Source organism: Psittacula echo, assembly GCF_963264785.1.
Source record: "Psittacula echo genome assembly, chromosome: 2".
Classification (NCBI taxonomy): Eukaryota; Metazoa; Chordata; class Aves; order Psittaciformes; family Psittacidae; genus Psittacula; species Psittacula echo.
In genome coordinates this window covers 24,637,047-24,642,959 of record NC_137737.1, presented here as the reverse complement: position 1 = coordinate 24,642,959, position 5,913 = coordinate 24,637,047, and positions in this window count along the sequence as shown.

The window sequence follows — 5,913 nt, the reverse complement described above, 5'->3', positions numbered from 1 at the left end:
CTTAGCTAATAGAAAAGTGAGATTCTTTAGCTTTCTTGAGTCAGACTAATCTTTTCTTCTCTGTGAACTTCTCTGCCATTGGTACCAGGCTCTTTTAACTTGTAGAAATTTGGATTTCATGTAGAAATTTCTTGTAGAAATTCCTCCAAATATGTTGCAGAAAGGAAGAGCCGTGGCTTCAGCTTCACGGGGTTTGCCTTGGGACAAAAAATTTCAGTCTGGTTGGGAAACAGAAGTTGCTGCTGAATTATTTGTGTGAGTTTTATTAATTAACCTCACATCAAATGTCTTGTCTAAACTCTTTTGGCTGCCCATTCTCCCCATAAATAACCACTGTGAATGAGAAATCGCTCTTTCCATGAATGGCTCCCACAAGTAGGCCTGCCTGCCTACCTACCCACCCAGTTTTTCTACAACTATGACAGTTTGGAATGAGTTTTTCTCTTTTTTCTTTTTTTTTTTTTTGCAGTTGTGACATACATGAGGTAGAGCAACCATTCATTAAATTACAGAACCACAGATAGCCCTGGTTGAAAGGGACCTCAAAAGTTCATCTGACGGAGTTCAGTTGAATACACAGAACCAAAACACTGACAGTCATACATACATACATACATATCTTCTACCAGCTTTTACTTTTTCTACTTTGTGAACTAACTACATTCATCAGATATTCAGTTTAGATTGTGAGGTTGTCCCAAGCATAACAAGTCTTTGTTTTCCCAGTGTATATCTCTTAGCCAGATATGAATGCAGCCAGAATGGTGATGGAAAAAGAAACTGGGGGATTGCTTTACAGACACACAACTACTCTCTTGCTATACGAACAACCAAGGTAACAACCCCTGATTGGTGTGAATGAGTTTTTAATCTTCTTCTCCATATAAATCTGCGTTAGCCACAAATTTACAGCTGGCTTTGTGTTGTGTGAATTCCAGACAGATTTCTTGCTTGGTTTAATTCAAAGCAGCTCCCTGTTTCCCAGCTGGTGCTTCACAACTTGGGCTCAAGCTTGTCTCCAAATTCTGAGTCTGGTCCATACAGCTAGGTAAAACTTTTGGTCATGAGCTTTATAAATCTACAAGGTATTCTAAAATGTAAAAGGATGGAGGCAAGCCTGTTTGCCCATGAATTTTGCTTGTGGTGGGAATACTGACTCAAGGATGATTTCTACTTTAAAGACCAAAGGCTTTTTGGCTATGCAATTTATATACTCTTGCATGCTTTTTGAAGTCTTGACCTCAGTGCCGTAAGTCTGCTTATCCTCACTTCCATCCAAGCCTTCTGCATCAACCCTTACTGCCCTTCTTTTCCAAAGAGAAATGTGCATTTTTAATGAAGTATTCCTTTTAGTTTAGTTTACTTTTATTCACATTCTTTATTATCATATGAAAACTACCCTCTGTACTGTGGTTTGACCTGTACACCCTTGGATTTAATCACTTATCAAAATAATCCTAATATCAAACTATTTCACTGTTTTAGAAGCAAGCTGTAAATACTACTTTCTTCCACTCTCCTGTGTTTTCATACTAAATGAAACAGTTACCTTTACTTGACTAATTCCAACATTTTTATTATTACATCAGAAACAGAATATCTTAACAACCTCAAATCAAGTTTGAAGCACCAGAGAACATCTCAGTATTTAAGCATTTTCAAACAAACTGTATTCCACAGATAGCAAGTGAATAAACCACATGAACTGACTTTTGCCCTCAGGAGGTCTCACTCATGGAACTTTAGAATTCAAATTGTTTTAAAACTCTGTACTTGAAAACCTGTATAGCCTTCCTCGAATTAAAAGTAACCAAAGCTGGAAAGAGCTCGAAGGTGGAAAAAATAGCTACAAAGACTCAAATCCTAAACAGAACAAGGTACTATCTGAATGCCTTCCACGGGACATCAAACCCAATAGCAAAGTCCTTGGTTGCCTCAGTGGTATTTTTTGCATATGATCTGTAGGATCAACATTCATGAAGTTTTGGGTTGTTTCTTTTTTTTTTTTTTATGTGGGAGGAAGCTGGGAGAAAGGAGTAAAGGGCTATGGAATAAAACCAGCTGTTGAATTATGTCATCTATGGTAATAAGCTCCACCTCTCCACCTACCCAATCGTATAGGAAAAACTGTAATATTTCATGAAGAGGATCAGAATCCAGCAGAGCATTCCACAGCAGAATTACTATGGCAGGAGGTGCAGACATAGCAAAGTAGAAACAGATTCATATTGTGAGTAGTTCTGACATTTTTTTTTTTGAACCTCATGATCTAAAGCACATCTGGGGTATGCAGCTGTCCCTGACATTTCTTCAGTTGCTTTGAATATTATGGCCAAACCTGTAAGCAGGTACTGAAAGTGGAAACCTGCTGAGGGACTTGAGTTCAGACATATGGTGCTAAAAGCACTTTATACTATGGAAAAAGTCAGCAGTCACCTTCTGTGTCCATTCACAGGTTTTGGATTCCCCTTTTGTTACAGGAGTTCAGGCTGGAGGTGACAACTGTATGAATCACTGGAGTGAGATGCCCATCTACAAGGAAATGACAGAGTTTCCTAGTGCGCTGAAGGTGAGAGAAAGAATTTCTGGGAACTGCTGCAAATTTGGTCATCCAAGTCTAGTGAGGAGTCAGTATAATTTAATGAATAAGGGCTGTATACCTTTGATGAAAGGTGGTGACAATATTTTGGCCACCTCTTCAAAGTGTTTCCCCTTTCAGCCAGACACACTTCTGTCTTGCCTGGATTCAGCCTGAGCTGAGCTCTTCATCGAGATAGCTCGTAGTAGGCCTGTTGACATGGTATAAGTGATGGTCGTTGCTTTGCTTGATAGTGGATGTACAGGAAGACAAACAAGACAAGGTAAGCTTGGGTGGACAGATTTCACAGTAACTGTGAGGTAACTTACATTAAAGCGGAATTCCCTTCTAGGTATTTCACTAGCATCCTTGCAAAATCTATAGCCATGCCATGTACTATGAACACTTAAGCAAAATGTGCCAACCCCTGCATCCTAGTAGGAGCTCACCTACAAGAGAAAACTGAAGCAGAACTGGGCTCATGAATTGGCAGAGCCTCCTAGTGGAGACCTTCTGCATAACGCCTCATGACACAAAATACATCAGAAGATACCCTCTGCTTTAGTATAGTAGTATGCCTACCCTGTGTTGTTGGTAGGTTTCTAACTGTTGTGCTAACTAAAAGAAGCTTTTCCCCATGCTTCTGTCCTGTATGAATATGTATGCAAAACACTGCAGTACAAGCTTGCCTTTTAGAAGGGCTGAGCATCTCATATAAATGACCAGATTTTCAAAGGCCTCAGCACCCATGCAGGAACCAGAAAGAAGTTTTCCGAACTGAATAAAACAAAACCCACTTTGGCACCCATGAAATCAATAGAAATTTTGGAAAGTCGGTGACTGAAATGGCCCAAAAGATCTGAGCTCCAAGAATATGTCCTCACACAGGGCTGCTAAGTCCTTCCAGGACACATCCTTCATTGCTGCGGCCCCATACTTAGGTATGACAAAATCACCACCAGATGCATTTAGCTATTTATGTGATATTGATGAAATCTGGTTGTAAATCTGAGAATGCTGTCTGCCCAGTGTTCCTGCTTTCTGAGTGCTTGGTTGCTGTTCTTTGTTTCTGCCTAACACATGCCACTGAGGTCAAGAGGAGTTTATTGTTAGAGGTGGCCACAGAGAATGTACCTACAGAAGATGGTGAGTTGAACACCCATAGTGCAAAGCTGCTTCGTATTGAATCAAAGAAGTAAGATCAGGGTTTAGGGACAACTAAATATATGTTGGCCAGTATTTCTCTGCATGATACTATTGCTGAGAGGATGCGTGTGAAATACATATGAGTGTTCAAGAGCACTAAATAAACACTTATTTTGCTTAAGTTGAAGATTTGCAGACTGAAGATAGTGTCCCTTTTGTGTGAGCAAAAAATTGTCAAGGTTGGAATCATTCAAGAAAATCCACACAAACTCAGGTTATTGCAGACTCAGGTTATTTCAGGGAGCAAGTCCCTGAAAAATTTGCCCCTAAAATTACTACAGTGAGTGCACTTGCCTACTACTTAATTTTCTCTTCCTGCAGTTCATCCATATTCTTCAAACTTGCAGTCCCAGGACGGTCAGTGTTTGCTGCTCAAGAAACTGCTCATTCCACAGTGCATGTAAGCAGTATTCTCTATGAGACTTAGAAGTATGCTGGAAAAGGCAAGATGTATGTTCAGTTGTTTGGTGGGCTGAAAGGTAGTCAATGGCTGCCATGTGCTTCCAGTTTTAGACGTTTCCTTTCTGCCTTTGTTTCACAGACTGGAATTACTGGATCCAAATAGGTATCCACACTTCATGGGTTCTTAAAGAACAATTTAATTCCTAAAGCTGAGATATCCAACTCCTAAGACAAAAAGCTTCTCATTTATTTATGGACAGGCTTTTGCAAATATTAGATAGTATAAATTGGAAATCAGAACTACACCATATCAATAGTTTCTTTTACTTGGTTTTAAAGACATACGTAGGAAAGAAAGGAAGAGAGACAGGGGACTGGACAGATGATGGGCACTTTTAAATAGTTGTTACATTTCCAGAATTCCTTTCCTGGTAAGACTGAAATTTCACAGCTGCTGCCCTTTTGCTTGTATGGTATTTCTCCAGCTGTGTGGAAATGCTGCAAAACCATTTTGTGACCTGTCAGTGAAAATATTTTGACTCAACAATCACTGACATCAAAGTTCCTGCTGAATGGTGTTGCTTAACTCTGGTGTAAGAATGTATAAAAACCTACTGTTGATTCTTAATCATTGCACTTGGAACTGAAGTATTTAGGATGCTTTTCCCAGCAAAGTTGCATTCTTTATCCTTTCAAGAGTTTTGAAACTGGTTTTTCATATCTCCTTTATGCTTTAAAGCCTTATTTAAGGAAAGGTTTAAAAGGTAGTTTAGGGGGAGCCTTCTTCCTTATTTAAGGAAAGGGTTAAAAGGCAGTTAAGGGGGAGCCTTCCTCCTTCACTGGAAACTGATTTTTGGCCTTGTACTATGGGCAGGGATATAAGCCCTGCAAATCAGAAAGAATTTTTTTGAAGCACCTGAGAAAATTAAGATGAAGGAGAAGGAAAAGTGGTCTAAGAGAGCTGTGTGGCTGGAAAAGCCTGGGAAAGCAATACAAAGAAATGATTCAGGTTGCTTTATAAATGCAATGATAGTTCAGGGTTCTTTTGAAGGATGTCTCAGTTGTCAAACCCTGCAAAGAAGCACAGTTCAGTCATTCCTCTGACAGAGCTGACCGACTGCTGGCCACCTGGAAAGTGGGGAGATGCTCTGTGATGATAGCAAGTAGCTGCTGAGCATGGTGCGGGACAGAGGCAGGCTCACTCTCACTTCAGCTCTTCATGTTGCCATGGGAAGACACCAAAAATCTTTCCTAATGTTTCCTTTTTTTTTCTTTCTTTAATTAAGCACTTTTTGTTTCATAACCAGTTATGCTAAAAAATAAATAAATTGTACTTTCTCATTTACTGTTAGGGTGATGAGGCACTGGAATGGGTTGCCCAAGGAAGTTGTGAATGCTCCATCCCTGCTGGTGTTCAAGGCCAGGTTGGACAGAGCCTTGGGTGACATGGTTTAGTGTGAGATGTCCCTGCCCATGGCAGGGGGGTTGGAACTAGATGATCTTAAGGTCCTTTCGAACCCTAACTATTCTATGATTCTATGATTCTTGCCCTGTGTTAGCACAAGTTAAAAGATCCAAGCTCCCAGACTCTATGGCAAAAATGTGTATCATAGTCCTTGACAGTGCTTGACAAAACAGTGATTAATACTTCACAATTACACAAAAAAAGGGAAAAACAAAAAAAAAAAAAAAAAAAAAAAGAAAAAAAAGGAAAATGAGAAGGAAGC